Genomic DNA, 12,956 nt, shown 5'->3' on the forward strand with positions numbered 1-12,956 from the left:
AAAGGAGCCATCCACACCCATCAAAGTTTTACCTGCACATCCACCAATATCATTTATTGTATCCGTTGCTCCCAATGTGGTCTCCTCTACATTGGGGAGACTGGATGCCTTCTAGCAGAGCGCTTTAGAGAACATCTCCGGGACACCCGCACCAATCAACCACACCGCCCTGTGGCCCAACATTTCAACTCCCCCTCCCACTCTGCCGAGGACATGGAGGTCCTGGGCCTCCTTCACCGCCGCTCCCTCACCACCAGACGCCTAGAGGAAGAACGCCTCATCTTCCGCCTCGGAACACTTCAACCCCAGGGCATCAATGTGGACTTGACCAGTTTCCTCATTTCCCCTTCCCCCACCTCACCCCCCAGTTCCAAACTTCCAGCTCAGCACTGTCCCCATGACATGTCCTACCTGTCCTATCTTCTTTTCCACCTATCCACTCCACCCTCCCCACCCCCGACCTATCACCTTCATCCCTTCCCCCACTCACCTATTGAACTCTATGCTACTTTCTCCCCACCCCACCCTCCTCTCACTTATCTCTCCACCCTTCAGGCTCTCTGCCTGTATTCCTGATGAAGGGCTTTTGCCCGAAACGTCGATTTTACTGCTCCTCGGATGCTGCCTGAATTGCTGTGCTTTTCCAGCCCCACTAATCCAGAGTTTGTTACATATAAGTAAATGCTAATCTCATGTAAACTTACACACAATCAGCATATGATCTAGTTAAAAGTCTAACCTTTTAAAACTCCGACAAATAAAATAAACAGTCATATAAAATAATGTTTTTGTTTGTCTACATGGAGGGAAAAATAACCTGGGAAACATGATTTGGAGATGCCGGTGTTGGACTGGGGTGTACAAAGTTAAAAATCACACAACACCAAGTTATGGTCCAACAGGCGTCAGTGGCTGGGAACCATAACTATTCACATCATATATTAACAATCTGGACAAAGAAAGAGAGGGCAATGTTGCTAAGTTTGCAGATGACAGATAGGTGGAGGGGCAGGTCGTGGTGAGGAAGCAAGGAGGCTGTATAAGGACTTGTACAAGCTCGGAGAATGGGCAAATAAGTGGTGGATGGAATGCAATAGAAGAATATGTGTAAAAGTGAACTGGTATAATTAAACTATGTTTCCCAGTTAAAAATTACACAACACCAAGTTATAGTCCAACTCCACTGGTCACGAGTTGCCACCCTGAGAAAAGACACCTTTGTCCTGTGATGATGCTGTGGAATTATTTTGTCCTTTTTTGTCAGACTGCCCTCGGGACTTTGGGACAGCTGTGTTGATCTGCTATTGTTAGTGGGTGTTGGGAAGTATATTCCCTTGTCTGCGAGTGCTGTCTAGTATCACTTGTCAGTCTGCTTGGTCCCTGCTGAGACATTCTGGGTGTTTTTGGTAAAGTTTGGCCAAGATTGCTTTCCTATGTTCTGTGTGGGACTTTTATAGGCTGGTAGGGTGGCAGATCTTTTCCCAGATACTGTGTCCATTGCTGTCAATGTGGTCTCCTCTGGACTTGGGAGACAGGACACCAACTTATGGAATGTTCAGAAAACATCTCTGGGACACACCCACCAAACACTTCAACTCCCCCATCCACTCTGTCAAGGACATGCAAGTCCTGGGCCTTCTCCACTGTCAAATCGAAGCCACCTGATACCTGGAGGAAGAACGCCTCATCTTCCGCTTTGGAACTGTCCAACTATACGGAATCGATGTCGACTTCACCAATTTCTTCCTCACCCCTTCTCCCACCTCATCCCAGATCCAACCCTCCAATTTGGTCCCACCCTCTTGAACTGTCCTACCTGTCCATCTTTCTTCCCATCTATCTGCCCCGCTCTCCCCTCCAACCTATCACCATCACCTCCCTGATTCTAATGATTCCTGAAAGATCACCACTAACATCTCCACTATCTCTTTAGCTATCTCCCTTAAAATGCTGTGGTGTAGTCCATCTGGTCCAGGTGATTTATTCGTATTTCAGCCCATTGACCCATTTGATCAAGAAGATTTCAAGATTTCCTGAAGAAGGGCCTGTGCCCGAAACGTTGAATCTCCTGTTCCCTGGATGCTGCCTGACCTGCTGTGCTGTTCCAGCAATAAAGTTTCAACTTTGATCTCCAGCATCTGCAGACCTCACTTTCTCCTCCCATTTGATCAAGAGCCCTTTGTAATTTTAGAAAACTTTCTTCACTGTCCACTATGCTGACAATTTTGATGACATCCACAAATTTACTAACCATGCCTTCTATATTCTCATCTAAATTGTTTACATAAATGAACACCACTGGTCATAGGCCTCCATTCTGAAAAAGCAACCCTTCACCATTACTTTCTGTCTCCTGCCGTTAAGCCAGTTATGTATCTAATTAGTAAGCTTACCCTGAATCCCATGTGATCTAACTTTACTAATTAGTCTACCATGTGGAACCTTTGCCATCACCAACCGTTTTGGTAACTTCCTCAAAAAGCTCAATTGAGTTTGTGATATTTCGGAACAGTTAATTAGTAATAGTTACTGTAGCTATTTTTCTGGTAGGTTTTCCTGTCGAGTTACTTTATTCTAATATAGAGTCCCTAAAGTAAGGACCCAGGTTCAATTCCAGCCCTGGGCGTCTGGCTGTGTGGAGTTTGCATATTCTCTGGATGTTCCAGTTTCCTCCCACAATCCAAAAATGTGCAGATGAAGTGAATTGGCTATGCTAAGTTGCCGATAGTGTTCAGGGATGCGTTAGGTTAGGTGTATTAATCAGGGGTAAATATAGGATAATAGGGTAAGGGAATGGGTCTGGATGCGTTACTCTTTGGAGGGTCACTGTGGACTTGTTGGGCCAAAGGGTCTGTTTTCACACTATAGGGTGTCAATAATAATAATCAAAAATAGGATCCAGAATTGTTGGAAGCATTAGAATGGTGGCAGCAAACTTTAAATACCATGTTGAGGACTTATAGTCAAGACGATCCAGAGGTTTGGGATAAAGGAATTCTGTTTGTACTGTGTATCAAATTTGAGGGAAAGGTTAAATAGAATAGAAGAGTTGGCCAGACAGCATTTAGAAGTTGCACAGTATGTGATGCAATAGGAAACTGACAAGAAATCAAAAATTCACAATTTTGCTAGCAGATGTAGTGTTAGGGTTACTTCCAGTGGAAGGTGAACCTTTAAAAACAAAGTTTTGTGTTGCAAATCCAAAGGAGTTAGAGTGAGTGAATTATTTGATAAGAACACCAGATAGAAAGAAATCTGTGTATGCCATGTGAATATGCTCAAAAGGTTTTTTTGATAGGGAAGGAAAGCAAAAGGTGAATGTGTTACAGGTTACAACACAGAGTGAAGTATAAAGTTCAGATGATTCAGAATTGGACATTCCTCAAATTAAATTTAATTAAATTAAATTAAGTTCTCAACTTAGGTTAAATTATTGTTATCTTCCAGATGAAAATCAAAATGACCTGAAAGAGTTATTACAATCAAATGGGAAGATATGTGGGGATAAGCTGGGAACTACTAATCTAATTATGCTTGATGGAGATGTGGGAAATGCTGTTCCAATTAAGCAACATTCTTATAGACTTACAAAATCTGATTTACATCCTATTCTGCGTTTGGAACGCTGTTGAGAAGATGAGACTAGCAACTTATATTTCTAAGTGGGACTTAACCAGGGGATACTGGTTTATCTGAAAGAGCGAAAACAATTTTGGCTTTTGTGACACTGAGTGAACTATACCAATCTAAACTCATGCCATTCAATATGAAAAAATGTGCTAGCCACATTTCAAAGACTAATAAAGTCATTTTGGGATTTTCCGATTGTGTGGTGTATATCGACAACCTGGTGATTTTTAGTCACATGTGGAGGGAACATTTGCAGCATCTATTGGAATTGTTAGATCGACTTCCAAACATGGAAGCCATGGTATATTGGTGAGACCATGCAGATGCTACGACAACGGATGAATGGACACTGCGCAACAATCGCCAGACAGTAATGTTCCCTCCCAATCGGGGAATACTTCAGCAGTCAAGTACGTTCAGCTTCTGATCTTCAGGTAAGCATCCTCCAAGGCAGACTTCAAGATATATAGTCCAACAAGGTTTTGGAAGCTAATGTACTTGCAATTAAACCTGTTGGACTATAACCTGGTGTGTGATTTTTTTTATATATAGATATTTTTATTAGAAATTTAACATTTTTACAAGTTTACAAAAATAAACAAAGCTCTCAGATATAATCATTGATATACAATTAGCTCAAATATACAATAGCCAAAATTTAACAAAAAAAAAACAAAAAAAACCGAAAAAAAGAAAAAAAAATCAAACCAAACTCAACTATCTACTAATCTAACCTACAACTAACCAGAGTGTATATTTAAGTCTCTTACATGCTCGGAATGTGTTAGCATCAGATGTAATAAAACCCATATTTGTGCGGGATTCCTCCCCTGAGGGGCCCCGGACCAGCCAGGTTTGTAATTTCAATTAAATAAAAGCCCTTGTTAGGATAGCCGAAATATCTGTATTTATGTAATTCAAGAAGGGCTGCCATATTTTATAAAATAATTCGGTCTTTCGGTGCACCATATTTGTAAGGAAGTCAAGGGGAATACATTCCATAATTAGTCTGTGCCAATTTGAAAGTCCAGGGGGGCCCTCAGCCGCCCAGTTCACCAAAATATTTTTCCTTGCACAGAAAGAAAGAATAGAAAATAGTCTCTTCCCGTACGTGTCCAGGGAGGGAAAGTTCGAAAAGCCCAAGAGGAGAGATACAGGGTCCACTTTAATTTCAGTTCCTAAAATTTCTGTCAGGGTACTTGCTACTTTAGTCCAATATCTACGGATCTTACTACAGGTCCACAAGCAATGTACAAGAGTGCCCACCTCTATTTTGCATTTAGGACACATTGGAGATGCTCCTGCCTTACATTTTGCCAATCGAACCGGCGCTATATGGGCCCTATGAACTATCTTCACCTGGATAGCCTGGGTTCTGTTACAAATAGTAATTCTTCTAGCATTTTCCCAAATATCATTCCACGTTTCTGTAGAGATTTCTAGTCCTAAATCCTGATCCCATGTTTTAAGCAGATTATCCATATCTCCCGATACTTCATCATGTAGTAAATGATAAATAGTACTGACGGAAGATACCCCCACTGGTCGTAGGACACTACATTCTCTATCGGATTTATAAAGACTATCTAATAACGTAGTCTTCTTCTGTATGTAATCTCGAATTTGGAAGTATCGAAAGAGGTCTCCATTGGGTAATCCGAATTTCTGACGCAGCTGTTCAAAAGACATCAGGACCCCGTCTTTAAATAGATCCCCTAGACATGAGATACCCCTGGATCTCCAGAGTTTAAAAGTGGCATCTGTTAACCCCGGTTGGAATCCCCATGCTCCCACTATCAGTGCATAGGGGGATGTTTTATGTGAATTGCCCTCATTTTGCCGCATTATATTCCAAGCCTTGATTGTATTTAGTATTATAGGGTTTTTACAGTGATCTGTAATGATTTTCCTCTTGTCTGAGAATAAAAGGTTAATAAGTGGGTATTTTACTTGAGAGGCCTCGATGTCCAACCAGATTGATTGTGGATCAGACAAGACCCAATCAGCTCTGTAACTTAATAGGGAACTTAACTGATATTTCCTAAAGTCTGGGAAGTCTAATCCACCCCTTGCCTGTGGAAGCTGTAGCTTCTTCAGCTTAATGAGGGGCCGCCTATGATTCCAGATAAAGGAACCCGGCCAGCCATATAATTTACATAAAGTCGTCCTCTGCAGCATTACTGGAAGCATTCTCATAGGATATAGGAGACGGGGCAGGACATTCATTTTGATTAGTGTTATTCTACCCAACCAGGAAATTGGTAGGTCTCCCCATCACTGGAGGTCCTGTCTTATCCTTTCCAGTAAATGCACAAAATTAGCCTTATACAACTGACCAAATACTGGAGTAATAACAATGCCTAAATATAAGAAGCCCTCCAGGGACCAGCGAAAGGGAAAAAGGGATCCGTCCACTAAGTGGGGTGTCATAGCAAGGCCACCCATTGGCATAGCCTCCGATTTTGAAAAATTAATTTTATAGCCTGAGAATGCACTAAATGTATTGATAACTTGGACTAGGCGAGGTATGGACATCAGAGGGTTACTGAGGAATAGATGAACATCATCTGCATAAAGGGTAATTTTATGTTTACCTGTACCAATCCTTGGGGCCCCTATATTAGGATCAGCTCATATAGCTTCTGCAAGTGGTTCAATTATTAGCGTAAATAACAATGGCGAGAGGGGACATCCCTGACGGCAGCCCCTACCCACACTGAAGTTATCTGAACCTAATCCATTGGTAACCACAACTGCTTTGGGATCACTATACAATGTTGAGACCCATTTGGTAAACACCTGTCCAACGCCAAACCTCTCCAATGTGTAAAACAAATATGACCATTCGACCCTATCAAATGCCTTTTCCGCGTCTAATGAAACCACTACTCCTGGTATCTTTCCCTGATGACAGGCTTGAATCATATTCAGAGCCCTTCTAACATTATTGGATGATCTATGGCCCTTCATAAACCCCGTCTGATCCTCCTTTATAATATGTGGCAGTATCCTTTCTAGTCTCAGTGCTAACGTTTTAGAGAGGATTTTAAAATCTACATTTAGCAAGGATATTGGTCTGTATGATGTACAATCTTCTGGGTCCTTTTCTTTTTTAAGGATAAGAGAGATATTTGCCTCTTTCAGCGAAGGCGGGAGACAGCCCTGACTATATGCATAGTTATACATGTCCATAAGTGGACCAGCCAGTATTTCTGTGAATTCTTTATAGAATTCAGCTTGAAAACCATCTGGGCCCGGCGCCTTACCATTCTGAAGTTGCCTAATTGCACCAAGTATTTCTTGGAGTGTAAGAGGAGCATTTAGGACCGATACTTGTTCCGGAGTTAGGCCTGGAAAAGTCAAATTTTTTAAAAATGACTGCATCCTCTTCGTCCTATCTTCACAATCCTGTGATTTATATAACTCAGAATAAAATTCTCGAAAGATCGCATTAATCTTTTTGTGATCATGAGTCAAAATACCCATACTTTCCTTGATTGATGTAATAGTCTGAGGGGCCTTTTTATCTTTGCAAGAAATGCTAAGTATCTACCCGGTTTGTCGCCATGTTCATATAACCTTTGCTTTGCAAATAATATTTCCCTCTTAGCCGTTTGAGTAAGCGTAGTGTTTAGAGCTGTCCTAAGAGCTATAATCCTTTGCAATTTAATAATAGAAGATCTATCAGTGTATGCTGTTTCAGCCGCTTTTAAGCGGGCTTCAAGCAGACGCTGTTGTTCTCCCTTTAATTTCTTCTGGGTCACTGAGTAGGAGATGATCAAGCCTCGTGTGTAAGCTTTGATGGTCTCCCACATCATTGACGTGTTGCTAGCTGTACCTGAATTAATTTCTAAAAAAGTTTTAAATTCTTGAGAGAAGTACTTTACAAATTTACTATCTTTCATTAGGAAGGGGTCCATACGCCAATGCCGAGGGGATGTCCCATTGTTCCTCGCCTTAGTTTCCATATATACAGCAGCGTGGTCGGAAATTGCTATACTACCTATTTTACAGGATGATATGGAATTTAAAAAAATCGAGGGGGCAAAAAACATATCAATTCTGGTATGACATTTATGTGGATTAGAGTAGAAAGAAAAATCTCTGCCCTGTGGATGAAGACATCTCCATACATCTACTAATCCTAATTCTTTGTTCAGATCCATCAATTGTCTAGATCTGGGAGATACTCCTGCAATACTCTTGGGAATCCTATCTATTTCCGGATCCATAATACAATTAAAGTCTCCCCCTATAATTATATGACGGGCATCAAAAGCCATCAATTTTGAAAAGGCTTCCGTTATAAATTTAAAGGGGTGTGCCGGGGGGGCAGTACAAATTTAAAATCCCATATTCCTCTCCATTTATGAGGGCTTTAATCAAGATATATCGTCCAGATTCGTCTTTTATCTGCTTTAGGATTTTGAAAGGGAAATTCTTCCGAACAAGAATAACAACTCCCCTGCTTTTTGAGCTAAAAGAAGAAAAAAAGGCCTGATCAAATCCGCCCTGTGGTAATTTCAAGTGTTCTTTATCTAACAGGTGTGTCTCCTGTAGGAGAGCTATATCAACTCTTTCCTTCTTAAGATTTGATAATATTTTCTTCCTTTTAACTGGCGAATTACTCCCCTTGACATTCCAGGTGCACCACTTAACCCACTGATCAACCATAATCCTCTGGGCCAATCCGAGACCCCTCGGGAGGGGGAACCCTATCCAGAACATCCCGAGCGTAGAACATATAAAATTTACAAAAATAAAACCTCTTTAATACACCCACAACAATACAATAAAAAACTATTTCTAAATAAAAAAAATATAAAACGTATCTAAGTGGAGACTTTCCCCCTTGTTCCCAGGGGGTGTCACTTCCTCTCCAAAAGTCCATCATATCCTCTCCCAACCAATGCCCCACCCTTGACCCAGGCACTCCTCAATAAAATGAGGAGAATTCAAATATAATACAAAGCTAGAGTTAATAGTGAGCACCCTACCCCCACCCATACCAACACCTGGATATATTTGGTAATGTTAATACCATATATAAACATATAACTATAAAATTACCACCTCAACAAATAATAATTAAATATGATAATACAAAATAACAAGGGGAAAACAACCCCGCTCCTAGAGACAGAGGTAAGATTGAATAAGGTAACCACCTCCCCCCACCAACATTAACCAAACCCCCCAGCTTTTATATATATATATACACACACATATACATACATCCCTCATATATACATAAAATAATAACAGAAAACAACCCCAAGGGGGGGGTGAAATTCAAATCCCTCTCCCCACCCCCCCATGATAATATTAAACAGTAAGGTAAGAGAAAAAAAACAAGGGGGGGATATAAACCAAAGCAGGGGGAAAGGCAGACCAACATCCATTATGTCTTACAGTTTATCTAAGAAAGGCCAAGAATTCCTTAGCCTTTTCTGGTGATCCAAAGTTATATACGGATCCTTCATGGTTAAAGCGTAACGTCGCTGGGTAGCGTAAGGAGTACTGAATATTTAAGTCCCTTAAACGCTTCTTCGCCTCGTCGAATGCCTTCCTCTTTCAAACCAGAGCCGGGGAAAAGTCCTGAAATAGCATGATCTTGGATCCTTTATAGATCGTAGCTTGGGGGTCTTTTCTGAGATTTCTAGAGGCTTCTAGAAGTATCTGCCTCTCCTTGTAGCTCTGCACCCGGAACAGGACCGGGCGTGGGCGCTGGTTCGAGCCGGGCCCGCGTATTGCGACCCGGTAGGCCCATTCCACCCTTACCTGGCCTGATCCAGCTTGCAGATTTAATAGCTGTGGCAGCCACTGCTCCAGGAATGCTGTAAGCTGGCCTTCCTCTTCCCGTTCGGGAAGGCCCAGCAAACAAATATTTTTTCGACGACCTCGATTATATATACCGATTGAGCGGTATTTTCGGAGGTCGCGGCCTTTAACTCCGCCCCTCCGACTCGGCGTTCAATTTCTTGGATTTCTCGGTCGTGCTTCTGCAGCGCGGCCGAGAGCGAGTCCCAACGATTTCTGGATTCTGCAATAAAGGCATCGATCTTCGAATCCAGCTTGGAAATCATTTCTGCAAGGCTTGTTACTGTAGGTAAGTCCCCCGGGGCGGCTGTGGAATCCTCTGCTGCAGCTGGAGAGGGTGGGGGAGGGGTTCCTGCTTGCTGAGAGCTGCGGGCTCCCTTCCCTTTAGTCATTTTTACTTAGGATTAAATTGTTTAAATGTAATATTACACAACTAATTAAATTACACAACAATTATAAATGATTTGGTGAGCGTGGTAGGGGGTGGGTGACCCACTGTACCCAAGTCTTGGGAGGAGCACTATAGTCTCAGTCTTGCTGGGTCGCCGCCATCTTGGATCCCCGGTGTGTGATTTTTAACGTGTACGCCCCAGTCCAACACGGGCAAGTCCAAATCATACCCATGAAGACAGCCTCACCCGTAATCTTGGGTTCATGTTGCATACATGTAACAGCACCACGCTTCTGTATTTACAGAATCTTACTTACTTCTTGTTTTGATAGCTTGTTATAGAAATAACTCTGTTATTTCACTTTTTAGATTGGAATCGATCTAAACATCAGGTCATAGACAGAGAACACAGGGGGCTAACACCTTCAACATATTGTCTCGCTATCACCATTGTTAACAACTAACCCGAGAATGCAACTTTAAAAAAAAGGGTTTTGTGATTTACACATGAAAGAAGTGAAACTATCACTGTATTCTAACAGATGAAAGGCTTAACAGACAATCAATTCTTCAATGTATAATTTCAGTTACATCACACTGCAAATTTTTGCTATAAATTCTGTGTTACGATCGAGCCCTCCACTATCACCTGATGAAGGAGCATCGCTCCGAAAGCTAGTGTGCTTCCAATTAAACCTGTTGGACTATAACCTGGTGTTGTGTGATTTTTAACTTTGTACACCCCAGTCCAACACCGGCATCTCCGAATCATATAAATTCTGTGCCTGTCTGCATCTCTTTACTTCACTTGATGAAGGAGCAATGCTCCAAAAGCTTGTGCTTTCAAATAAACCTGTTGGATTATAACCAGGTGTCATGTGACTTCTGACCATTACCAGGAATCGAGTCTGAGGATAGCTCATTGCTCATCAATTGCCCTGCAATCACTGGACCTGTGGAGTTCACAGTATAAAATACCTGGTGTCACAAGGGCAAATAAAGTCGAGGAATTAAATGCATGGCTCAAAGATTGGAGTGGTCGAATGTGCACCATTGACACCTGTACGTGCTTAAAGCAAGCTGTTCTGATAGGACAGGCTTCACTTGAACTGTGCTGGGACCAGTGTCCTTGCGAATTGAATAACTAGGACTGTCGAGACAGTTTCAAAACTAAGTAAAAATGGAGTGGATTTTCACAAAGGGTTACATCAGCCTACAAAATAAAAGAATGTGGCAGCATTGAAGGGCAGTTATTTATGGAATAATATCCAAAGTGAGAAAGGTAGGGATGGAGGGTACAAACAAACAAGAAGCAGTAACTAAGATCAAAGTTGATATAAAGGCAAAATAACTGAGCCTTCAATGCATGTAGTGTTCAGTAGAAAATAAATGGACAAATAGACATTAATGGGAATGCTCTTATAGTCATTACAGAAACACGTTTACAAGGAAATCAGAGCTGAGAACTAAATATTCAGGGATATTGGACCTTGAAAGGACAGGCAGTAAGGAAAGTGTGGTGGGTAACTTTGTTCATATTGGATGGAATAAGTATGAAAGCAATAAATGATCTTGGATCAGAAAATGGAGAATCCATATGGAGGAGATGAGATAGAATAAGGTGAAGACAGCAGAAATAGGAGTACTCTATAGGTTTACTATCAGGAACTATACTATAGGATAGAATAAATCAGGAGATATAAATTCAGCATGTTAATCATACAAAGAACAAAGAAAATTACAGCACAGGAACAGGCCCTTCGACCCTCCATGTCTGCGCCAATCCAGATCCTCTATCTAAAGCTGCCGCCTGTTTTCTAAGGATCTATATCCTTTTGCTCCCTGTCCATTCATGTGTCTGTCTAGATATATCTTAAATGACGCTATCGTTCTCGCCTCTACCATCTTCACTGTCAATATATTCCAGGCACTCACCACCTTCTGTGTGAAGAACTTTCCCCATCTCTCTCTCTCTCCCCTAAACTTTTCCCCTCTAACTTTGACCTTGTGATTCCTAGTAATCGAGTCCTCCACTCTGGGAAAAAGCTTCTTGCTATCCATCCTGTCTACACCTCTCATAATTTTGTGGGTCCCAAACAGGTCACCCCCCGTCAACCTCCTTCTTTTCACTGAAAGTAATCCTAATCTACTTAATCTCTTCTCATTGCTAGCACCCTCCATGCCAGGCAACATCCTGGTGAGCCTCCTCTGCACCCTCTCCAAAGCATCCACATCCTTTTGGTAATGTGACAACCAGATCTGTATGCAGTATTTCAAATGTGGCCAAACCAAAGTTTTATACAACTGTAACATGACCAGCCAACTCTTGTACTCAATACCCCGAATAATGAAGGAAAGCATGCTGTATGCCTTCTTAAACACTCTACTAACATGCATTGCCACCTTCAGGGAACAATGGACTTGAACAGCCAGATCTCTCTGCACATCAATTTTCCCCAAGACTTTTCAATTTCCTGTCTAATTTCCATTTCCTGTCTTGAATTGCATCTTTCAAAATGCATCACCTTGCATTTGTCCGAATTGAACTCCATCTGCCATTTTTCTGCCCAACTCTCTAATTCTGCTGTATTCTCTGACAGTCCTCTTCACTATCTGCTACTGCACCAATCTTAGTGTCATTTGCAAACTTGCTAATCAGGCCACCTATACCTTCCTCCAGATCATTTATGTATATCACAAACAACAGTGGTCCCAGCACGGATCCCTATAGAACACCACAGGTCATAGTTCTCCATTTTGAGAAGCTCTGTTCCACTACTACTCTCTGTCTCCTTTGCCCAACCAGTTCTCTATCCATCTAGCTAGGCGGCACGGTGGCACAGTGGTTAGCACTGCTGCCTCACAGCGCCAGAGACCCGGGTTCAATTCCCGCCTCAGGCAACTGACTGTGTGGAGTTCGCACGTTCTCCCCGTCTCTGCGTGGGTTTCCTCCCACAGTCCAAAGATGTGCAGGTCAGGTGAATTGGCCATGATAAATTGCCCGTAGTGTTAGGTAAGGGGTAAATGTAGGGGTATGAGTGGGTTGCGCTTTGGCGGGGCAGTGTGGACTTGTTGGGCTGAAGGGCCTGTTTCCACACTGTAAGTAATCTAATCT

The sequence above is a fragment of the Chiloscyllium plagiosum genome, unplaced genomic scaffold (genome assembly GCF_037043375.1).
Source record: "Chiloscyllium plagiosum isolate Xiang-an unplaced genomic scaffold, Cpla_swu_hap1 HiC_scaffold_22, whole genome shotgun sequence".
NCBI classification, from domain to species: Eukaryota; Metazoa; Chordata; class Chondrichthyes; order Orectolobiformes; family Hemiscylliidae; genus Chiloscyllium; species Chiloscyllium plagiosum.